Source organism: Panicum virgatum, chromosome 4N (genome assembly GCF_016808335.1).
Source record: "Panicum virgatum strain AP13 chromosome 4N, P.virgatum_v5, whole genome shotgun sequence".
Taxonomy (NCBI): domain Eukaryota; kingdom Viridiplantae; phylum Streptophyta; class Magnoliopsida; order Poales; family Poaceae; genus Panicum; species Panicum virgatum.
The window spans coordinates 31,399,492-31,422,087 of record NC_053148.1 but is presented as its reverse complement, the minus strand read 5'-3'; the positions used below and the strand labels follow the sequence as shown (position 1 = coordinate 31,422,087).

The window sequence follows — 22,596 nt, the reverse complement described above, 5'->3', positions numbered from 1 at the left end:
GTTCATCTTCAAGTTGATGGGACGGGTAACTAAGGGATAAGCTATCTGTCGCCTATCTTCTTATCATCTGAGCGCACGGCATCCCTGTAATCATGATGTTCTTGTGGGGAAGCCACGCGCTCCCTCAGGCTCCGTACCGAGCTTGGCAGCTGGGCACCGTAACATCCGGGATTTCCCATCTGGTAAATATCTTTTTAACAAGTGAGTGTCTTCGAGGGGAAGAAAAAGGTATTCCCGGGCTTCTCGTGCCGGGCCGGGCTCGGCCCGTTCCATGCATCCGTCCATCTCCATGGGGGCAGTCGTGCTTGGCTGACGTCACCGGTTGACGCAGCTGGCACCAGGGTTAAATTTCCCAACCGGAACCGGTCGGTCCGGACCGGTTCCGGTTTCGGCCGGTTTGAAACCGGCCCCAATTCAAAATTCAAATTTGAATTCCAAAAAATGAAAAATTCCCAAAAAAATTTCTAAAAATACTTCAACGTGCGACGAATATAATGGTGTTAAATTTTCTCAAATATTCATTCATTTAGTATAGTTTGCTGGCAGTTGAAGTTAAACAAAAAAAAGCATGCATACAAAAGTATACAAATACAATGTAAAAGTAGTACAAAAGAGGGTTGGAGGGTTCATTTAGGCTAAAACATGTTATACAAATTTTCATTTAGTATACTTTGCGGGCATTTGAATTTAAACCAAAAAAGAAAAAAATTTGAATTTGGCCGGTTACCACTCAAATCGACCGGTTACCACTCAAACCGACTGGTAACCAGTCAAACCGGACCGGTAAACCGGTAAAACCGGTCGGTAAGCCAATCGGAACTGGTTGAACATGCGATTTTGAATTTGATTTTGAATTTGACCGGTTTTAACCGGTAACCGGTCAAACTGGTCCAGTAAATCGCTACTGGTGGGTAGTGGTTTGAGTCCACCAGTCGGTAAAAAAAAACCCTGGCTAGCACTACTAGAAAACGGCCCATGGGAACCGGTTGGAAACGGCCTTAGGAACTGGTTTTCCAACCGGTTCCCCCAAACCGAGACCAATGACCTCGGCCTAAGACATCGAGTTATTCACCCGGTGCCTTATGTATTCATTGGTACCGGTTGGAAAGACCAACCTGTACCAAAGAGTCTGCCACACTAGCGCAAGCTGGCAGCCCCTACCAATGAGTTTTCCCTATTTTGCCCAAATCCAGTATTGTTTGTTTTATTTATTAATGTTTATTCTTTTATAATTGCTAAGTGTACCCGAGCTCTACAGCACTATACGTTCATTGGTCGTGTTCGATTTCACAGAATAGTTGAAACTAACTAAAAGTCAAATGCAAGCATATAATTAAAGTAATTAGCTAAACTAATATATTTACAAATATACAAACAACAAGACATCACGTTTAGAAATATTTACAAATGTACAAGTCATGTTTATAGTCCAACTACTGGGCTTCCTCTGATAGTTTGTATTGTTTGAACTCTTCCCAGTATGGTTTAACCTGAGAAAGATCGTCCCAGTTTGGCTCCTCATCCTAATTGATGTAATTAGTGTACAACTTCTTCTTGAAAGTTGTAAAGGCAAAGGCCATCTTTTTCAAGGCACATTTCTTCACAAGTTCTTGATCAACTCCTTCAGGAAGAGTGAACATATCCTTGAGTTCTGTCCATAGCATTTCCTTCTGATGTGGAGGCACGACGTGTTGCTGTTCTTCTGGTTTGCTCGATTTCCATAGTCTTGTGGTGATCGGAATTCTTGCCCGAACAATAACCCCACATTGGTTGACAAATTTCATGCTAGCAGCCTCTGGAGCACTTGGACAACCCTCTGCGTCCACTTCTGTGACGACCTGTCTTCCCTCCATTTTCTTGGTCGGCCGGTGTCTCCCTTTTGATTGGCTCAACGAAGTCGATGCAGAGGTCAACTAAATTACAGAAAAGATATGTTAATCGCAAAACTAATCTACCTAAGTCACCATGCATAATTAAGATACATACTGGAACGTGCTGTCGATTGGGCGGCAGCGCAAAGTCATCATCTTCTTCATCGCCATCTCCAGACATATTTAGGAACGAATCAGTTGTCCTAGCCTCTTCTTCACCGATTTCATGGGTGGTGTTGGCCCTCGTATCTTCGTTTATTGCGTCCATCATGTATTTTGTGCCGGCCTCCTCATCACCGAAGGGGTCCATCCTTAACTAAAACCGTAAAAATGTGTTAGAGTCTATGTCCATCCTTATCTGAAGCACAAGAATTCAATTCTTTGAAGGAATGGGGATGTGTGTGTGTGTGTGTGTTAGAGTGTGTGAGTGTGTGAGTGTGTGTGTGTGTGTGTGTGTGTGTGTGTGTGTGTGTGTGTGTGTGTGTGTGTTATAGGGAGAGAGCGAGAGACCGAGCGTTTGAGAGGAGACAACGAGAGAGCGTTGAACGAGTGTGTGTGTGTAAATGACACCTTTGAATTAACCATGAAGAATAACATAATTAAATAATAAATACATGGTGAATTAAAGTCTATGAATACATCTACAATGAATAAGGACATAGAATTACACAAGGAAAAATAATAAAATTAATTGACATGTACAAGGAATCCAAATTCTAGTTAATAAAAAATAATGGAAACACTATATCTATAATTAAATTCTAGTTAATATCTAATAATGGAAACACTATATCTTAATTAAATTCTAGTTAATATATCTAATAATACAAACACTATATCTATAATTAAATTCTAGTTAGAATCTATAAATAAATAAAAATAATAATAAAATGATGAAAGAAAAAAGAAAAAAGTAGCCGACGGCCACTTACACGGCGGCGCACGGCGGCCCGGGTCGAGGCGGAGGCGGCAATGCGGCGTAGGCGGCGGCGTGCAGGGTAGGGGGCGGCGGCGTCTCGGCGGCGCGTAGTGGAGGGAGAGACGGCGTGTCGAGGCAGACGGCGGTGGCGTGTCGAGGCAGAGACGGCAGCATGCAGTGGAGGGGGCGGCGGCATCGTCGAAGGCGGCCGGGGCGGTGGAGGCCGGCGCGGCGTTGAGATGGAGACGGTGGTGCGCAGACGACGGGGCGGCGGCCTCGAGGCGGAGGCGGCAGCGACGAAGATGGGCTACGCGGGGGGCGTCGAGGCGAGGTGGCCAGATGGTGGCAGCGCTGTGGAGGCCGACCGGCGGCGGTGTCGAGGTGGCGCGGCGATGGACGACCTGGCGCGGAGGGGGCGGCGGCGCAGGTCGACGATTGGGCACGGTGGGGGCGGCGGCGGAGGTCGTCGATCGGGCGCGGAGGAAAAGTGAAGGAAGAAGAACAGGGCACTGTTGACGGTCGTTAAGTATCATTTCTGACCGTCAACTAGACTCAATAATAAAGGAAAAACTATACACCTTACTCACATTTATATTACACTAACCTAGTTCCACAGCTATTTTGAGTTTGTAAAATTTCAAATGAGCAAGAGTGAAATAAGAGGAAAACACAACGAAGACGCGACGCAACTACACAGAAGATCGCAATTGGCGTCACTCACTTACAAGTAGGGCCCACAAATCAGATAAAATGGGAGGGCCAAGGCATATGCCCCTGTGGATAAGATCAGGGGCCACGTGTCAGCATCTCGGAGATGGATGAGGATGACCGGCTGCCATGTGGGGCCGGCCGACCCCTAGGGTCGGCCGCACCTGGGCCGCATCCCGTCCAGGTGCACTTCGATGTGGCGTGCCCCATACTCCTCCTGATCACCTTCCATACGTGCAGATGGCGGGAACCGACCTCCAAGACTATAAATAGGGCCTCTCTCCCCCCCTCCCCCCTCAACACACACACACACCATTTCACACCCTCTCTCTCTCAAGGCTCTCACTCTTGCTCTTAGTTTAGGATAGTGGAGCTAGGCTAGTTTCTCTTTAGTGAATTAAGTCATCCTCAGAGTTGTTGAGCGATCCTCGACTCTCAGTATGGCTTTGTATTCTTTCTATCAGTACTCTATTCATAATATAGAGTTTGTTCATGGTTGCTATGCTATCTTGATAGTTTATCAATCCATGTTTATGTTTATCATGAGTCATGTGACGAGTATGGTTAGGCGAGATGTTTGGGGGTTGGATAATACGTTGTGCTTTCGGGCTAGCTCTAGTGCTTTGCTTGGCCATCCGAAGGGTGGGAGCCCTAGGGGCATTAGAGTAGTGATCTCATACACGAGCGTGGTGCTCGGGTATGCGGGATCCAGCGGATATTTCCGTGCTCCACGGTATGAAAGGGGTAGACAGCATGAGGTGACAGCCATGTCCGTCCGGCGTAACAACAGTTTTGTGTTTAGCAAAGTCCCTGACGTTCGGGTTCGGTGCAGGAGGTACATAAAGAGGTAACAGGACTGGATGTTCTCCAGTGCGGGACCTTCTCCCCTCACTATAAGAAATCATTTAATCCATGACGAAACAAATTTGTCACAGATTGTTGAAAAAATGTCGCAAAACAATATCTATGACAATTTCGTGACGATTTTCAATAACGTCATGGAATGAGCGTCACAAATTAAATCGATCGACGTTTTTTTGCATAAACATCACAGATTAACACAATCTATGACGTTTCTTAACCGTCACAAAATGACCCTAAGCCCACTTAGCCCAACCCAAACCCAATATCTATGACAAAAATTAACGTCACAGATGTTGTCACAGATAATGCCATGTGTTCAACCATCAATGACATGGACATTGACGTGACGGCTGATGTGGCTAATGTATTGGCGCTGACGTGGCTAATGACGTGGCAGCTAGCAGGTAATGTGACGTTCGCAGCCCAGTTTTGAAAGGGCCATCAGAGTGGGCCTAATTTCAGCTCAACATTCATTATTAGCTAACCAGATTCAACTTTATACACAGCCCATATAAAAAACAGCCCACCAATTTTTCCAGTCCACTTATTAAAACAAAAGTTCCATCCCAGAAGTCACAATAAGCTATTACAACCCATTTTCAGAATTACAATACCAATTTTCACAAGATATAAGACAATATGCAGTGACATTTCATCATAAATTAGAAAGTAATAAAAAAGTAATGGATCAACGCCTTAGTTGCCATCTTCAAATTTTCAATCTCTTGCAATGGGGTGTGTTGTCGTCCTCCCTCTCACCTTGTCCACTGTCTCCCTCTCTGCATGAACCAGAGAAAACATGGAGACAAATTAAATGCTGAACATATGTGAATAAAGAAAGGAGACATGGAGAATTGAGACTAGACATAACCAAAAAAACATATAGTACTGCAACACAACACTACTAATAAGCAGTGAAACCACTGAAAATGATGCCAAGATATAATGTTGACATATATATATATATATTATCTGACAGCAACATGCAAGTGCCTTGGGCACAAGAACAGTACTCCACTTTTTTGATTCGACCGGATCGTAAGCCACCTTGAATAGTAGGCAGGGATACCAGCCGGATATATCTATCTAGAGCAACAGCTCCGATAAAATGAAATTGACAGATGGGTGACCCAGCTGGACCAGAGAATAATCATGCATGTGTCCCAATATAAATTAGTAATAGCATTTCTCGATCTCGCAATTTTAATCACATCCATGAAGATGAGGATGATGAACCATCTAAATATGTATATCATCCTGGTTAGTGGGAGGATAACATCTTACTATTACTAATTGGAGGTTCCTTTTGAACCTCCAGGTAATGCCACCTAGGATCCTAGGTGGACAGTCTAAAAAAATAGAGAAATTCTATAAATTCTCAAAAAAATCAGAAATATCTGGCCATCAATTCGACAACTCTAATCATAATAGCCGTTGGATCTGTTATCTTTTTTAATAAATTACCCACCTTTGCCATTATGCAAATAAACTAAAGTAACCCCTACACATGTATCTAAATTACCTATCTCTGCTATTATAAAAATAATCTAAAGTAAACCCCTAATCTTCATGTAAATTATCCACTTATGCCATTATAAAATAATATCTAATAACCCTATAAATTTTTGTATATATTATCCAATGATATCATTATAAAAAATTAAAATCCCAAATCTGAATCAAAATTATATTATTATAATAAAATCTTAAAGTGCACCAACATAAAATTCTAAATTATTATTTTTATCATTATTAGTATATTATTTATGTTATTATTTATATAAAAATACTAACCATAATGTGTGTGTCACCACATATTCATGTATAAGAGAAGAGATACGAATACCAATTTTCATGTTGTTCACATAGATCAAACAAAGTGTTCAATTAAATACATATCAAACATATATGGAGGTATGATGCAAAGTGAGAAAAAATTGTTAGTAACTAAACATATCACATTTATTACAATTACATAATGATAAATATGTATCTTTATAATACTGGATCAGAATATTTAATTGGTTAAAGAGAGCGTGAGATAGATAATTATTAGATATCTCTAACTAGCCCGTGCGGGAGCACGAGTTGATAGACTAGTAAGTATGACAATCCAAATAAATTAGTGCTATTATCCAAAGAGAAGCTCAAACATGAATAGATAAGATGCTTCGCTCTACAGAAGCTCTAACAGGGTCATGAAGCAGTTGAACAAAAGAAATTGTTAATGTGCCGAGCTTGTCAAGTAAACAGAACCAAAGAAATGACTAACCAGTTGCTTAATCATGCGTGTCTTATCCAGCGACACAGCTAGCATTACATCTTAAGCTTAAACTTAGAAGCATAGAAAGTATGGAGATAAAAGATCATCTCTGTTCCTTGCATATAATCATCCTCAGCCTGAAAATGAAAAGAGCACATTGTCAAAATGTCAAATTCTTACAGTCGGCAATATTGCAATAAAAGGAATTGTGATCAATGGACTACTATAAATTTATAACAGCAAGTAATAGCTCTAAGTTACTAATGAAATTCAAACATAAATAATTGACTACACATTAGATCCACCTATCAGTCTAACTACTGTTTTCAGCAAGTAATAGCTTTAAGTTACCAATGGAATTCAAACATAAATAATTGACTACACATTAGATCCACCTATCAGTCTAACAATGGTTACCACACAGATATGGTAATAGTAATGAGAAAGTGACCCATAAAGAGTGAACCCAACAGGCCAGATCGGAACATTCGAGAGCAGTCAGAAATCAAAGATCGGCCTGCCTTCGTAGCCCTGCAAGCATAAGTAGTGGTAGAAACAGTTAAACAGCAGTAGAATTAGTATCACACCAGTGAATTCATGACACAAATTTTGTTCGCAAAGCTAGATTAATCATGTGACCAAAATGATTTTTCCCTCACCATGTGATTCAAAGGAGCACATGCAGCCACCATTGTTCGTGGTCTACTCCTGTGTAGATAAGCCGACTGAAGTCAAACAGCAGCAGGAGCATGAGAAAACAACACACAATCACATTCAGCATCTAGGCCGAGCTTAACTACCAAGCAAGCATCATTACAGACCTACAAAAAAAAATTCAAGGCGACATGCAAACAACCACCAGACAATAAAAATAGTACTGAAAATAACTACTTAGTCTAGCAGCACAAACTAAATTAGCTAGCAAGAAAGTTACTAGTCATCATGCAAGCAGAGAGAGCACTCAATGCTAATGCAGAATAATTACAAACACGGAGTAATCTGCAAGGCGCACAAATAAGCAAATGCAAGTTGGTAGCAGGATTAACCAACAACAGTATAATACCAAGGCAACAGGAGTGGATAAGCATAGTCATCTAACAAATTTCAAAGAGATATCAATTTCAAAGTGTTTGCAGTAGTTTGAATGCAGGTAGTACATCGATTTAGCAAACACTATACTTTCAGATAGATATATCTAAATGGTTCTCCCAGCACTAGTAGCACCCTGCAATATGGAAGCTCCTGCAATATGGAAGAGCCCAGAGCGAAGCGCCCCGGAGGGAGATTCATGCTCACCTGTACTCCTCGTAGCGCACCTACAATCCATGACAAAGAATGCCAGCAGGGAGAGCGCTCACGACGCTGGACGCAGCGTGGACCTCAACCGCTCCAGGACGTCATGTGCTCGTGTAACAGAACCGCCCAAATTAAACCGGTTTAAGTGCGCTAACTATCATTTTAAGTATTAATCAAGCCACTGCACACTTAAAACGGTGTAATCCGGCAGCCTGCTGGGTTAAGGATTGAAAACACCAGAAGTCTCACCCGAAGGAGAGCACAGATGATTACAAGCAGATAAAAGTTCTCAAATTTAATTTACAATGCGGAGTTTTGCAAACAAATTTACATAAAATATCAGAGATCAAAATGCAGCGGAAATTAAATAGAAGTTTAGTTTAAAAAAACAATGATAACTACGATGACACGAGGACGTCACATCGAGCCCACTGATGTGAAACCTGATTAGCTCCAACCAGCAGCAGCTACCTGAAAACAGGATAACAACAAACCCTGAGTATACTAATACTCAGCAAAGCTTACCCGACTAGTGGTATATACTTAGCTGACTCCTAGACATGCAAAGTTTTTTGGCTATGGAGTTATTTTGCTCAAAAGCTACTAATAGTGGATCCTTACTTTCAATATTTTAGCTCAAATTTATCATACAAATACCAACTAGGTTTGTCTGAATATCTAGAGCATGCATGGTTGATCACATTATCTTTTTAGAGTACCAAAGTCATATCTCATAATCTCAACTTTCCAATCTCATTTCAATCTTTTACTACGATGTGACGCAGTGACCAAGGTTCTCTTAACTGAGAGATACAGCAAATCGATCCGATTTAACCTTACAAGGTGGACCTAACTCACACGCCAAGTGCGACCCCGTCGAGTCACACCGAGCAACCGTTCCCACAATTACCCCGAAGCCTGAATCAAGCCCGCCAGCACCCGGATGAGGAGCCCCACACGTGCGAACTCCGCGTGAACCCGTGGATGACTATCCCATCCGTCAACCCTTGCCCAGCACCGCAGGTCGAGAATCAGATTCCGACGCAATTTAGGTAATTAGCTTACCGGTTTCGACTACCTCCTACTTCCGGCATGTGGTTAGTACTGTTCAAACTCGGTCAGCAGGGCCAACAATGGTACGGTCCTTAATCGACACATGCGGAGGCTTACTTTCCATCCATTCCATATCCAAAACCAAAATCATCTCCGCCCGGTCTCCATTTCTCTTTCCTCATTGATTCATTCTCAAGTCACGTTGCCATTAGTAACAGAAACCTATAGCTCGCGAGTGACAGCAATCACTCGACTTCTACCGGATCCTAGTTAAGCATGGCAATACTAACGATACATGTATACTAGTATAGACTCATAGGTACCTAGGGAGACACATGCATACTGGGGTTCCATACAACTCCTAAAAACGTAAATGCACAAATACTTAAATAAACATTGAATACTCAAATTAGGGTTATGTTCCGGGGCTTGCCTGGGAGTAACACTAAGCTAGTGTTAGTACTAACAAGGCCTTGGGCCCTTCCAACTTTGAGCCGGGTCTTCGGTTGCTCCAGCGGGTCCTTCACTTTTCAGGACGCATCCACCCAACACCGTCTTGTGGTTCGGTTCCATCAGCACGTGCTTCCCGTCCACACGTTGTACGTCTATCGTACCTAAATGATAGGCAACAATGCAAGTACATGAACTTCAAGAAAACAACCCTGATGCATGGGAGTTCATGATGTAATGCAAGGCAATACGATTAAGAAGAAAAACATGACTGGGCAATCATTATCGAGTAAACACGACAAACAAGCTCAAAAGGCAAAAATGGGTTGGTGCTACAATACGAGAGTTCATTCAATTTATTTTAGCCTGAAGTGTTTCCTACTAAAAAGCATTACCAGCTTGTTTAGAAAAGGCTAAGCAAAGATATAAAGCAAGAAAGAACAAATAGAACAATTTATTTCACTAGCAAGCAACTTCAGCAAGCCCAACAAAAGCAACCTACAAACTGATCATAACAGAGTTGGAAAGATCTAAAACTGAACAAAATACGTTTCTGAAAAGTACACGCGCAGAAAAAGGATTTACTTAACAACATAAAAAGAAAACTATAGCCGGAACTAAACAATGCAAAAACTAGCAAGACAAGTTGAAAAAGAAAGATCTAAAAACATGCATATAGATTATGAGCCTAGCAATTTACAGTGAAATACACATGCAAATACGAGGCTATTATATAAATATTGCATGCTCAGGATTTATAACTTAATTAGCACCCACAAAACAAGTTTTAATTGAACTTAAACATATGAGAGCAAGATAAAGATAGAACTCAACATTTTCAGTAAGCACATGGCCATGCTAAATGTTTAGAAGGCATACGAATACCATCCAAGGGCAGAGGAAACTCATTATATATATATATATATATATATATATATATATATATATATATATATATATATATAATTCTGTTATTTATAAACCATTTACTCAGCATTCAACGAGTTAAGTCAATAACTCGGGCATACTGCACTCAATGAACTTAAAATTTTTACCACAGCACAGACATCACAACAATAGCCTACCACCAAATTTTTACATCATTTGGAGCACTAGAACTTCAGTTACGAAAAAGACAAGCAACACTAGCATTTAAAACCTTAACAAACATAATCTATTTTTATAGTAAACATTTTCAACTAACACCCATCATATTATGATTCCACTGCATAGATCTACTTACAAGGATTCCAAAACATTTTCATTTGCTATTTTATGATTTTTCTACAATTTGTAACTGAATTTGCAAGCTCACTGTTTTTGAAAAAGAAAAGGAAAAAGAACTTTGCAAACAGGCCCCTGGAAACTTGCACCGGGGACCCTGGAATTATTTGGGGCCTTGCAATTCGGCCCTTGGCCGGCCAAAAACAGGGGAGGGCACAGGTAGGGCGGTGCCGGCTGGTTTCCGGCCGCTAGGCTCGCCGGCGGCAAGGGGGAAAGTAGGGAAATAGCTTGAGGAGGTAGAGAGCTACCTCGTGGTGGGTCGAATCGGGGTTGGGGACGGCTGGACGCGGCTTGCCCGCGGCAAGCAGGGGTAGGCGGCGCAAGGCGGCGGCGCCAGGCGAGCTCCGACGAGGCTAGACTAATGGCGCCGGGCCGTGGAGCTTCACTAGGGCAAAGGGAAGCTTGCTGCAAGGTCGGTTGGGGCGGAGAGAGACCGGAGTAGGGATCTCGACAGCGGCCTAGGGGTGGCGGCGGCCATGGCGTGCAGCGGTGGCGCTGTGGCTCCAGCCAGCACAGGGCCAAGCGGCGGCGCTGTGGAGCGGGGTGAGCACCAGCGCGGCTGGCCGGTGTCGACGCGCATGGAGGCTCGGCCCAGGGCTGCGCAAGGGCAGCCCGTGGCGTGCGACGGCGGCGAGCGCGGCGGCATGGCTAGGAACGCGAGTGGAAACTCGTCGAACACACGAAACAAAGGGGAGCATGAGCTACCCTGGATCACATACAGTCGATTTGAGTGGTCACTCGAAGAAAACGGAGGCCGCAGGTAGGAGATCGACAGCGGGGCAAACCTTGGGCGGAGCGGTAGTGGCGGCCGCGGCGGCGCAGGCCGATTCGGCCGGGGTGGGGGCTCGGCTGAGCTCGTGGAGGGGCGGAGGAGGTTCGGGGCGAGGCGGAGTGGCTCTGGGCGTGTGGAAATCGGGGCGGGATGGCGTGGGGCGGCCGGAATCGACTCCGGTGATGAGCTCCTTTCGACGAGCTCAACCCGAGCTGGAGAAGGGAGAAGGGGAGGGTTAAACGGATGAGGCTCGTGCTCGGGATAAGGACGCGCAGTGCGGAGGGCGAGGATCGCCGGCGCGGCGACGCGTGGAGTCGCCGGCGATGACGCGGGGTCGCGGCATGGGCACTCGTGTACGGGCACAGGAAAGAATAGGGTAGCATAGTGCCCACGTTTAAAAAAATTTTGACCTGATTTTGACCATCCATAACTCAAAATTTCATGTGGGAACTTGGAATTTGGCCAAAATAGAAGTTGTAGAGGAAGAGAAGGTCTACAACTTTGATTTTAGGTGAAACTTGATTTGAGGCTCAGACCAGGGAGAAAAACTGGATTGAACTCAGCTAAACCGTAGTATACTACGCATGCTTAATTAACTCTAATGACCCAATTAGGATCATAATTAGCAAATTAAGCATAAAATTAACACCGAGGTGTTATAGCCCGCCACCGCCGCAGCGCGGTGGCCACCACGCCAGTGCTCCTCCCCCCGACCGCGCATCCAGGATGCTCCACACGCAGTAGGCCACCTCGGTCCGCCTGGGCACACAGGCCCCCCGAAGAAGTGGAGCAATTGGATGAGCCCCCCGGCGGGGAGGCACGGCGAGGAGGGGGCCCGCGTCCGCACAGGCCGCGGCCACTATACATTGAATATCTGCCGGGGCCGACGCTTGGAGCTCTCCCGGCACTCCTCCATGCGCCCAGACGGCTGCGACGAGGTCAAGCGAGACGGTGGTCGCGGCCCTGGACGAGCGAGAGGGAGCAGCGCACAGATCTGAGGAGGAAGAGAGGGAGAGGTGTGGAGGCCGGAGGGTCAGCTGCGCAGTGACTAGGATGCGAGGGCAGAGTGGGGCGGCGGGCGCGGTGAGCAGATCCAGAGAGAAGTAGCGGCGATGGAGGTGGGAGGCCGACGGAGCGCGTGGGGTGGCGGCGGGGTGCGGAGGGGCGGCTGGATCTGAAGAGGGATGTGAGGGAGGCTCATCTAGGGTTTGCTGGCCTATTTATACCACTACGGATCAATCCGAGTCGTTGGATTGGAGATGGACGGTCTGGAGATGTTGGGCTTTGATGGAAGATGGCTCTATCTAGTGTTTCGGCCCATTTACTATTTTTCTTTATTTTTCCCATTTTATTGCGCCATAGTGAAGTAACATACAAAAATAATTATCTTCTATACACTAATATATTTTCTGAATATAATAGACTGCATATAAATTGTCTTGAAGAAGTTTTGACAATTTTCAAACTTATTTACTATTTTAAATGGTTTAAATGAATTTCTGAATATTTATTGAAAGTAAATACAATTTGATCTATGTGTACCCAAAAAGAAACAAAAAATTGTATTTAGGCTCATATGTTCCATTGTGTCCCCTGTCTCGAAGATGGATGAAAAATTCAATTGTCTTCTAGGGATAATTCAAACTTCTTTCTCCAAATTACCATATAATAATTACAATAATATCCAATTCTAGTAAAAAAATTCTATAAATTGATATGACAACATATTTTTGGTCGTTTAGCTTCCCATAAAAAATCAAGTAGTTCTAATAGTATGTCACTGTACATTATTTACAAATGGATACATCTCTCACATAGTTTCATATATCTCAAGTCAAACTTTGAGATTTGAATACCTTATAACATGTTCAAACTTGTATGCAGCTCAAATTTGGACACCACCTTATGTTGACCATAACAATGAAAAATATCAAGTTATATTAGCAGTTGTTATGCAAAAATATGTTTTTCAATTCTCTATTTAATTGGAATAAAACATGTATTACAAAAACAATTTAGATATAGCAATAAACGTACAAAGAAAAGCCACTAAATAAAAGATTCAGATTTTAGAAAAAATCAGAAAAAAGAATCATTAAATTTGGAGTTCATATGAGGAAGAAATACTAATTACAAAATTTAATTCCGGATCAAAAAGAAAAAGATGAATCACATATCTGTTCTTCCCTGTAGGGCCACGTTGCATCACTAATATACAACCTTGTCCTTTTTCCTGATGTCTGCAACCTAAACCATGTTCTAACATAACCTTTGCTTTGAATAGATACACTAGGACACCTAACCTAGCCTAAGCTCCAGCTAACATAACATAGGATAGTTTAGTTCATTCTTTTGTTCTTTTATTCCTTTCTTCCTTGGGTGTTGGATGTGTGATCGTGTCTGTTGACGCTCCTTAGAGCGCCAATTTACGTACCGCAAGCGCATGGATCGTGTAGCTTTTCCCTTAGAGTATTCCCCCAAGGTTTATCAATCCACGGAACAAGTGTATTACTATGCTTAACTAAGCACTAATGATGTTGGTAAAAGATCTATATTGAGTGATTGAGTGTGAAATAGATCTAATCTAACCAATCTAATCCAATCTAGACTAGTGAGCAATGATAGGTGTGTGCACAAGAAATGAAGAGCATTTGTCCATAGGGTCTAGGATCACTAGAGATGTAATCGCCAAGCAACGAAGAATGGATCTAATCTACCAAAGGTGTGTTCCAAGATCAAAACCTTTCCCTCCCGCATACTGTCACTACACGAGGATAATCGGTACCGAATCAACAAGAACACGATAGTTGATGTAATCTAAATAAACCATGCAAGAGCAAAGCAAACCCAAAGCCAAGTCACGAACTATTAGGCATCAAAGCATCATCAACAAGAATTGTGATAGATCAATCTCATAAAGGATTCGGCAATTACATCTCAAGATCTCCTTACAACCCCATGAACAAACGAGGACTTTACCCCATGAAGCTAAGCGAAGCGTAGTCGATCATGGTGACGAAATCTCCGGCAAATGATGGATCCCTTGCTATCCTCCAACTTGCAGCGGCGCCGAGGGACAATGAGGCCTCCGGTGTCGCCTTTCTCTTGTGTCTAACTCGAATGGATCTCTGAAACTCGTCTCTGCATGCTCTCTTCCGAATCTCTCTGTGATCCCCCCTCTTTGACGGCGGCTTCGGGGTATATATAGGCGGTTCTGGTCGGTGGTTTTGGTAAAACACAGATTAGGGTTGACGCATACTTCGCGCTGAAGAAAATTCAGGCCCATTGGGCGCCGTAATGGGCTAGGCCGGCCGGCTCAGAGGGCCCCAGGCCGGCCGGCCTGGGCCCTTTCTGGCCCCTTTAGGTCCCATCTTTCGCGTGCGGCCTCTTCTCCTTATTCCTCATCTTAGCCCAGTTGTGACCATGCGTCAAAACATCTCCGAAAATGTCCAATTTCCTGCCAAAACACAACATGCTCCAAAATCCAGGACAAAATCGAAAACGGTCAAGTTCGGGTGCCAAGTGGCGGGTTAGTACATGAATCATTCCGAAGAAATTACCAAAACCTCTCCTAATTGTATAATAAAATGGGTACTTAAGGAGCGCCAGCATTCCCCCCATGCTTAGCTTTTGCTCGTCCTTGAGCAAATCAAATAATCAAGCCCTTCCATGGGTTGCTCGAGAGTTCTCAAACTGCAAAATTTACTTATGCAAACAAGTCTAACAATATTTCTTCAAACAAAGGTGAGAGGAGCAGCGAGGATAATCATATCATGGGCGTTTAAAAACTCATCCAATATTACTCCACGACTCTTACCATTAACCGGCAACTCGAATATCGACAACACTTGCTTTTCTTGCCATCCTTGGAGGTTTTTCTTTTTTTTAGAAGCAAAATACCCTACAACAAAGGTTAGACCAAAAATTCTTGCTCAAGTCTTTTCATGTCTCTCGATATAAGCGGCTATCCTATTATTATTTGCAAACTCTCATCTCCCAAAAGTCTCTCAAGTATAAAGTGGGGCTATAGGTGAGGCTTAGCAAAGTATATACATATATTGTCAAATTAAGAAAACCTTCTAATGATTGCTTACCTTTCGAGCCAATGATCATGAGAGTTTCTCCATAATGTAAAGGGTTCAAGGGTAAGAAGATTTAGAATGGTGGACATGTGCAAAGGCATACAAAAAGATTGACTTCAAGTCACAAGCATCGTCCTCGTTGTCGGATTGCACATGGTTGGAATTGAGGATATTGTTCTCAAACAACAAGGTGATATCTCTTTGCACTTCTCTAACCATAGAATACCTTCATTTATTCTTTTCTTCTCATACATTTTTTTTCTTTCTTTCTTTCTCCCGAATTTTCTTTCTCTTTCCCGAACCTTTCCATAGGACACTTTCTATAAAACATAGATAGGCAAATCTCCAAAGTGGCTCCCTGAATTTTTAGAGCCTGAGCCGAGGCCAGTGGGGCCTAGGCCGGCCGGCCCAAGGAGTGTAGGCCGGCCGGCCTGGGGCTTTCCTAGGTCAGCTTCGGTCCGTCTTTCCAGTACTCCTTCCTTTCTTCATCCCAAAATTATATTTTATACAACTCATGCGCGGGAACAGAACGTGTCCTCATAATTGGGTTCTGGACAAGGAAGAGGATAATAAACAAGATAATTTCAGGTTCGGGTTTTGGAATCCGGTAGATTTTATGAGTTGTTCCAATGAGGAATTCTCATTACCGAATATTGACGGGGCTAGCAATTCAGAGATGAAAAAATATGGACATGATCATTGCTCGAAATTAAAACTCCCAAGAGAAAGAAATCCTAACTCAACTCAATGTACATCCAATACTTATGGTGGAACGAATATAGCTTGTGGATGATAGGATTTTTACTCTCAACTTGCCAAGAACTTGATCAACTTTATTTTTGTATGGGTTTTATTATTTTTATGAAATTAAAGTCCTCCAAATCATGCCTTACTCGCAAGCGTAATCAAAACCAAGTGCTAGATCAAAGCTCAAGTGTGGGTATTAACATGGACGAATAATTTACTAAGCTCCACAAATACGAATTAATTTTCATGACAACGCTCGTGAACAATTGCTTTAAAGAAAATAAAGTAAAACTGAATGCATAAATAAAATTGCACGATCCAAGAAAAAACAAAGACTCTTTTTATTTTGTTTTCATGACTCAACACTAATTTAAGACTCACTCTCACACATGCGAAAAATAAAGCAGACAACTAGACTATGACTCTCACAAACGAAATTAAAGACACGCACATGACAAACTTTCGACTAAACAAAGACTAACAAAATTCAATCTACGAGCCGTCGCACCTTTTCCCCCATGCTTAGATTATGCAGCGTCCTCGTCACAATGATATAAAAGACGGGTGTGACGCTCGTCGGTGTTCTCAACGGCACCTAGGGCAATTGCATCTAGGGCGCCCTCCTCCTTGCTTTTGTAGATCTCCGACCATCCCGAATAACTTCCTTATGTTGCGGACAAGGAAGTTGTAGTCTCTCTCAACCAAGCTCTCAATGTCGTCCATCCTTCTATCCATTGCCACGAGTTGATGGTGACACCTATCAATGGTGGCGCAGAGATCCGCGATTTCATTGCGGCACTTGAAATAGCACCCGGAGTGATGCCCGCTGCGGTTGGGGCTTTCGTCCTCGGGCTCGTCGTCGTCCTTCTTCTTCTTCTTGCCGCTGTCACCTTCGGATGGGTCGTCTTCCTCCCTTCTCTACTCTTCGGCCCACCCCGGCCAATCATCATCGTAGTCACGACCGGTGGCGCCCCATGAACTAGGGCTCATGTAGCTCTCCCAATCGTTGTCCCCCGTAAAATCCTTCGGCTCCGGGGTGTGCTCGACGTAGTTTTTCCTTTTAACTCCGAGAAGGCGCAAGGAACGCCTAGGTGCGGGTGGCTTTTTGTCTTGTCGCTTCTCGCCTTCGTCTTCGTCGCTGCTGATGACGATGACCACCCTTTGGGCTTGAGCTAACTTCTCATTGCACCATGGAAGGACCTTCCCTCCGACGCTCATCCATGCTTGGGTATTGAATTTCTTCGGAGGGGCCTTCACTTCACATCGCTTTGCTTCGACAAGGAGAGGTGTCGCACCAGTTACCAAGATGGAGCTAGGCGTCTTTGGTGTGGGGGTGTTGGGCGTCATGCCCCTCTCCTTGATCTCCATCGCTTCAATCATGGCTCTTGCGCTCGCTGGAACGGCCATTGTCGACGTCTCTCACGAGGTGGTGGTATAGATTGAAAAGTATGAGAGAATAGATCTAACATGCGCCTCTATTTAAGTCCCGAAAAGACTTGGACAAGAAGTCCAATATCTCTTCGGTTTTGGCATGCGAAATCTATAAGGCACAGGTTTGAAATTTCCTTATCTCGTACCTACCAAAAATCGAGACCGAATCGCACACGAGGAGCCTCTGGCCGGCCGGCCTAGGGGTGTTGGGCCGGCCGGCCCAGGGGGTTTTTCAGCCCCCTGGACTCCAACTTTTTCCGAGGTGCCCACCAACAAATTATGAGCCTATGTTTTACTCGAAGTTCGTCTAGAATAAAAATAAAACTGCGAAAATAAAATCTAAAAGAGAATATTTACAAACTTACCTTGCTTAACGTCGTTAGGCTTGACGTTCCGGTTCCTCCTCCATGGTATATATGTTGATGTAATGAAGGGGCACGACGTCGGGCTCCAAGAATACCTTTAGTCGCTGTCCGTTCACCACATATTGGTCTCCTTTCACATCCATGATTGTCACCGCTCCCGTGGGTGAAACTGAGTGTACGACGTACGGTCCATCCCATTTGCTTTGTAATTTTCCTTTGCCAAAAAGTTTGAATCTTGAATTGTAGAGCAGGCCCTTGTCTCCTTTTCTGAATTCCTTGTTTTGTAATCGCTTGTCGTACCACCTCTTCATCCTTTCTTTGTAAATTGATGCACTATTGTACGCTTTCAATCTTAACTCCTCCAATTCGCTTATTTGGATTCTCCTTTTAATTCCAGCGGCTTCCGCATTAAAGTTCATCTCCTTCATCGCCCAATACACCTTATGTTCTAGCTCAACCGGAAAGTGGCATGTTTTTCCATAAACAAATTGATGAGGAGTCATACCAATCGGGGTTTTGTGTGTCGTACGATATGCCCATAGTGCATCATCTAGTCTCTTCGACCAATCTTTTCCTCCTTTTATCACGGTCTTCTTTAAAATGTCCTTCAATTGCTTGTTCGAAGTTTCCGCTTGTCCGTTTGTTTGGGGGTGATAAGCCGTGGACACTCTATGTTCAATTCCCAATTTCTTCAAGCATTTACCAAAGTCTTTGCCCATGAAGTGTGTTCCTCCGTCGCTTATCAAGATTCTCGGGACGCCATATCGAGGGAAGATTACCGATTTAATCATGTGCGTGGACTCCTCTGTTGATGCCTTCCGACATGGCATAGCTTCAACCCACTTTGAAACATAGTCCACCATCACCAATATATGATCAAATCCATGTGAGTTCACAAATGGTCCCATGAAATCGATTCCCCAGACATCAAATAGATCTATTTGCATGGTGTAGTTCAATGGCATGGCATTCCTTTGCGAGATATTCCCCGTCCTTTGGCATTCCGGACAAGTCGAAACAAATCTTTTTGCGTCTTCATGCATCTCGGGCCAATAGAATCCACTAGCCCATACCTTAGCTTGAGTTCTAAAGTGCCCATAATGTCCTCCATATCCCGACGAGTGACACTTTCTTAGAACTTCACATTCCTCCCTTGGTATGCATCTTCTTAGGACTCCATCTTCTCCATATCTATATAAGTATGGTGGATCCCAATAGTATTTTCTTCTTTCCGCGATCACTCTTTTCTTTGCATTCTTGTCCAAGTGATCCAAGGGCATCCCTTTTATTGCCCTTATTATTTCATTCATCTAACTATCTTTGTCGAGAATTCTATATAGGTGATCATCTCTCATTTGATCCTCGATAGGTTCTTTTCCATCATCTCTATGGTTCATCCTTGATAGGTGGTCGGCCACAACATTTTCTGCCCCTTTCTTGTCCCTTATCTCCACATCGAATTCTTGTAGCAATAGGATCCATCGAATCAAGCGTGGCTTAGCATCTTTCTTGGACAAGAGATACTTGATTGCCGCATGGTCGGTATAAACTATCACCTTTGAATTTACTATGTATGATCTGAATTTTTCGAAGGCGAATACCACAGCAAGCAATTCTTTCTCCGTTGTTGCATAATTAACTTGGGCTTCATTGAGAGTCTTGCTTGCGTAGTAGATAGCATTTACCTTCCCCTCTTTCCTTTGTCCAAGAACGGCTCCTACGGCGTAGTCGCTTGCATCACACATGATTTCAAAAGGTAGATTCCAATCCGGAGGTTGCATGATAGGAGCACTAATGAGGGATTGCTTGAGTGTTCGAAATGCGTGAAGACAATCACTATCGAAGATGTATTCCACTTCTTTTTGGAGAAGTTGTGTCAATGGCTTGGTGATTTTTGAAAAATCCTTTATGAACCTCCTATAGAATCCAGCATGACCGAAGAAGCTCCTCAAAGATTTGATATCCGTAGGTGGTGGCAATTTTTCCACGGTTTCTATCTTTGCTTTGTCCACCTCTATCCCTCTCTCAGAGATAACATGACCGAGAACAATTCCTTCTTTCACCATGAAATGACACTTCTCCCAGTTGAGCACAAGATCAACCTATCCACATCTTTTAAGAACTTTCTCCAAATTTGCCAAGCAATTATCAAAGCTAGTACCATGCACCGAAAAATCATCCATGAATACCTCCATAATCTCTTCTATGAAATCTGAAAATATAGCCATCATGCACCTTTGAAAAGAAGCGGGCGCATTGCATAATCCAAAAGGCATCCTCCGATATGCAAAAGTTCCATACGGGCAAGTAAATGTAGTCTTGTGTTGATCATCCAGATGAATAGGTATTTGGAAGAATCCCGAGTATCCATCAAGGTAACAAAAGTGTGAATGCTTTGCCAACCTTTCTAGCATCTCGTCAATGAATGGTAGTGGAAAATGATCCTTCCTCATTGCCTTATTCAATTTTCTATAATCGATGCACATCCTCCATCCTGTGATGGTTCTTTGTGGTATCAATTGCTCCTTCTCATTTTTCACCACCGTGAGTCCTCTTTTCTTCGGAACGCAATGCACAGGGCTTACCCATTCACTATGTGGCACGGGGTATATTATTCCGACATTCAACAATTTGATAACCTCCTTCTTCACCACATCACACATAGCATGGCTCAACCTTCTTTGATGCTCTACGACCGGCTTGTATTGCTCCTCGAGTTGTATACGATGTGTGCAAAAAGCAGGGCTAATACCTTTCAAGTCATTAATCGAGTAGCCAATCACCTTTTTGTGCTTCTTTAATAAATTCAGCAACTTCTCCGTCTCTTCCCGGCTCAATTCGTCGCTAATAATCACCGGAAAAGTCATGTCATCTCCCAAAAATTCATATTTCAATCCCTTGGGGAGTGGCTTCATCTTAACATCGGGCGCACCATCCTCTTCTTGATCTAACTCTCCAATGTCTTCAAATTTTTCTTCCTCCAAATTCCCGTGTTGCGGCTTCAACTCTTCCATTGTTTTCACTAGTTCTCCGTCTTGATCATCTTGAGCGTCTCCATTCTCCAAAGCACGTTGGAGAGGATCCCTGAAAGAATCAAAGGAACGAATGCTCTCTACCTCTTCGTTATCAAGAGGTAGAGGTGAAGCAAAAGACGGTTTCGAATGAAATTCGAATGTGCGCTTTTCTCCATCTAGATCAAAAGTGCCAATCCCTTTTCCAACATCTAGAACATCATTTACTAATTTGAGAAAGGGTTTTCCAAGGATTATGCCTTCATGCTCATCATCACTAGCATTAATCACAAAAAAGTCGGTAGAAATTTTTTTACCCGCTATAGCAACATTTAGATTTGTAAGCACTCCTAGCGGTTTGATTAATCTACCATCTCCCATGATCAATTTAATGATTGTAGCATCTAGGTTTGGTGTTTCATTAAAAAGCTCAACATAAACCTTGGAACTCATCACACTAACATGGGCGCCAACGTCACATAGAACATTGCAACATTTTGTTCCGTCTATCATGCAACCAATACGAAGTGTGGGTAATGGATTACCTTCGCCTTGATCGCTTCCAATCGCATATACTTGGGCTATGTGCGCGTAGGGTGATGATTTCGATTTTACTCCCATGATCCTTTTGACCTCCATCACTTCGCCCAAGTCAATCTCTTCCTCTTTTTTTCAAAAAGTTTCCGAATAATATCACCGGCCGATTCGTTGTCAAATGTATATCTCGTGTGATTATTCGGCGGAAAGTCTTCCGCTATCACCTTCGTCATTCCTCGCTAATTTGGATGCGGTCTTGCTTTGTCGAACAATCTTCCGAAGTCAATTGGTATCCAATCCATTTGCTCGAATTCCCATAGCGATTTTGTGACACCTCAGGTGTCAATACTTTGAAATCCAATCAATACACATTAGGGAAAGTTAAAAGAAAAATTTGGGAAACTAATTCAAAGAGAAAGGACCAAATAAAATACAAATCATACAAAAGAAATTAAAGGAAAAAGAGAAAGGAGTGAAAAACTACTCAAATTTTAATTCAAAAATGTGCACAAAATTTTTGTTGGCTCATGAGAAGTATTTCAATTGACATGTGCTCAATTGAACTTCAGCCAAAGTCAAGTCAAAAACTGATTAAAACTAAAGTCCTTTTGTGCAAATATGTAAATGTACCAATAGTTCAAAATGTGAGTTTCAAACGAAAATTTGCATAACACAAAAGTGGTAGATCTTGAAAAGTTATACAAAAATGGTATTCAACACTTTTCCATTTGAGCCCTCCAAGTAGGAGATAATTTTTTTTTACCGAGAGGTCCCTGAAATTTTCAGAAATCGCAAAAGAGCCCCCATCTCCATCTCTCTCTCCCGGCTGGCTCTGTTTCGCCCGCCGCCCGCCGTACGCCGCCGGTGGACTTCGTCCACCGCGCGCCCACGGCCAAATGGACCCGGGGAAACCGTTTAACGCCACCTGGCCCGCCCCTTGGCA

At 43.2% G+C, this 22,596-nt stretch overlaps 1 long non-coding RNA gene across 3 annotated transcripts; it reads right to left on the bottom strand.

Annotated features, from left to right (window-relative positions):
- Positions 1-3,105: 3,105 nt before the first annotated feature.
- Positions 3,106-7,915, bottom strand: LOC120670739. 3 transcript variants are annotated; one of them, XR_005673345.1, is made up of 4 exons: positions 7,285-7,915; positions 7,043-7,156; positions 6,635-6,762; positions 4,873-5,141 (listed from the first exon to the last, which is right to left on the bottom strand). It is a non-coding gene; the product is annotated as an uncharacterized LOC120670739 (long non-coding RNA). The 3 variants fall into 3 exon arrangements; XR_005673344.1 differs by lacking the exon at positions 4,873-5,141 and adding an exon at positions 3,106-3,191 and having other exon boundaries at positions 6,635-7,156; XR_005673343.1 differs by having other exon boundaries at positions 6,635-7,156.
- Positions 7,916-22,596: the final 14,681 nt, after the last annotated feature.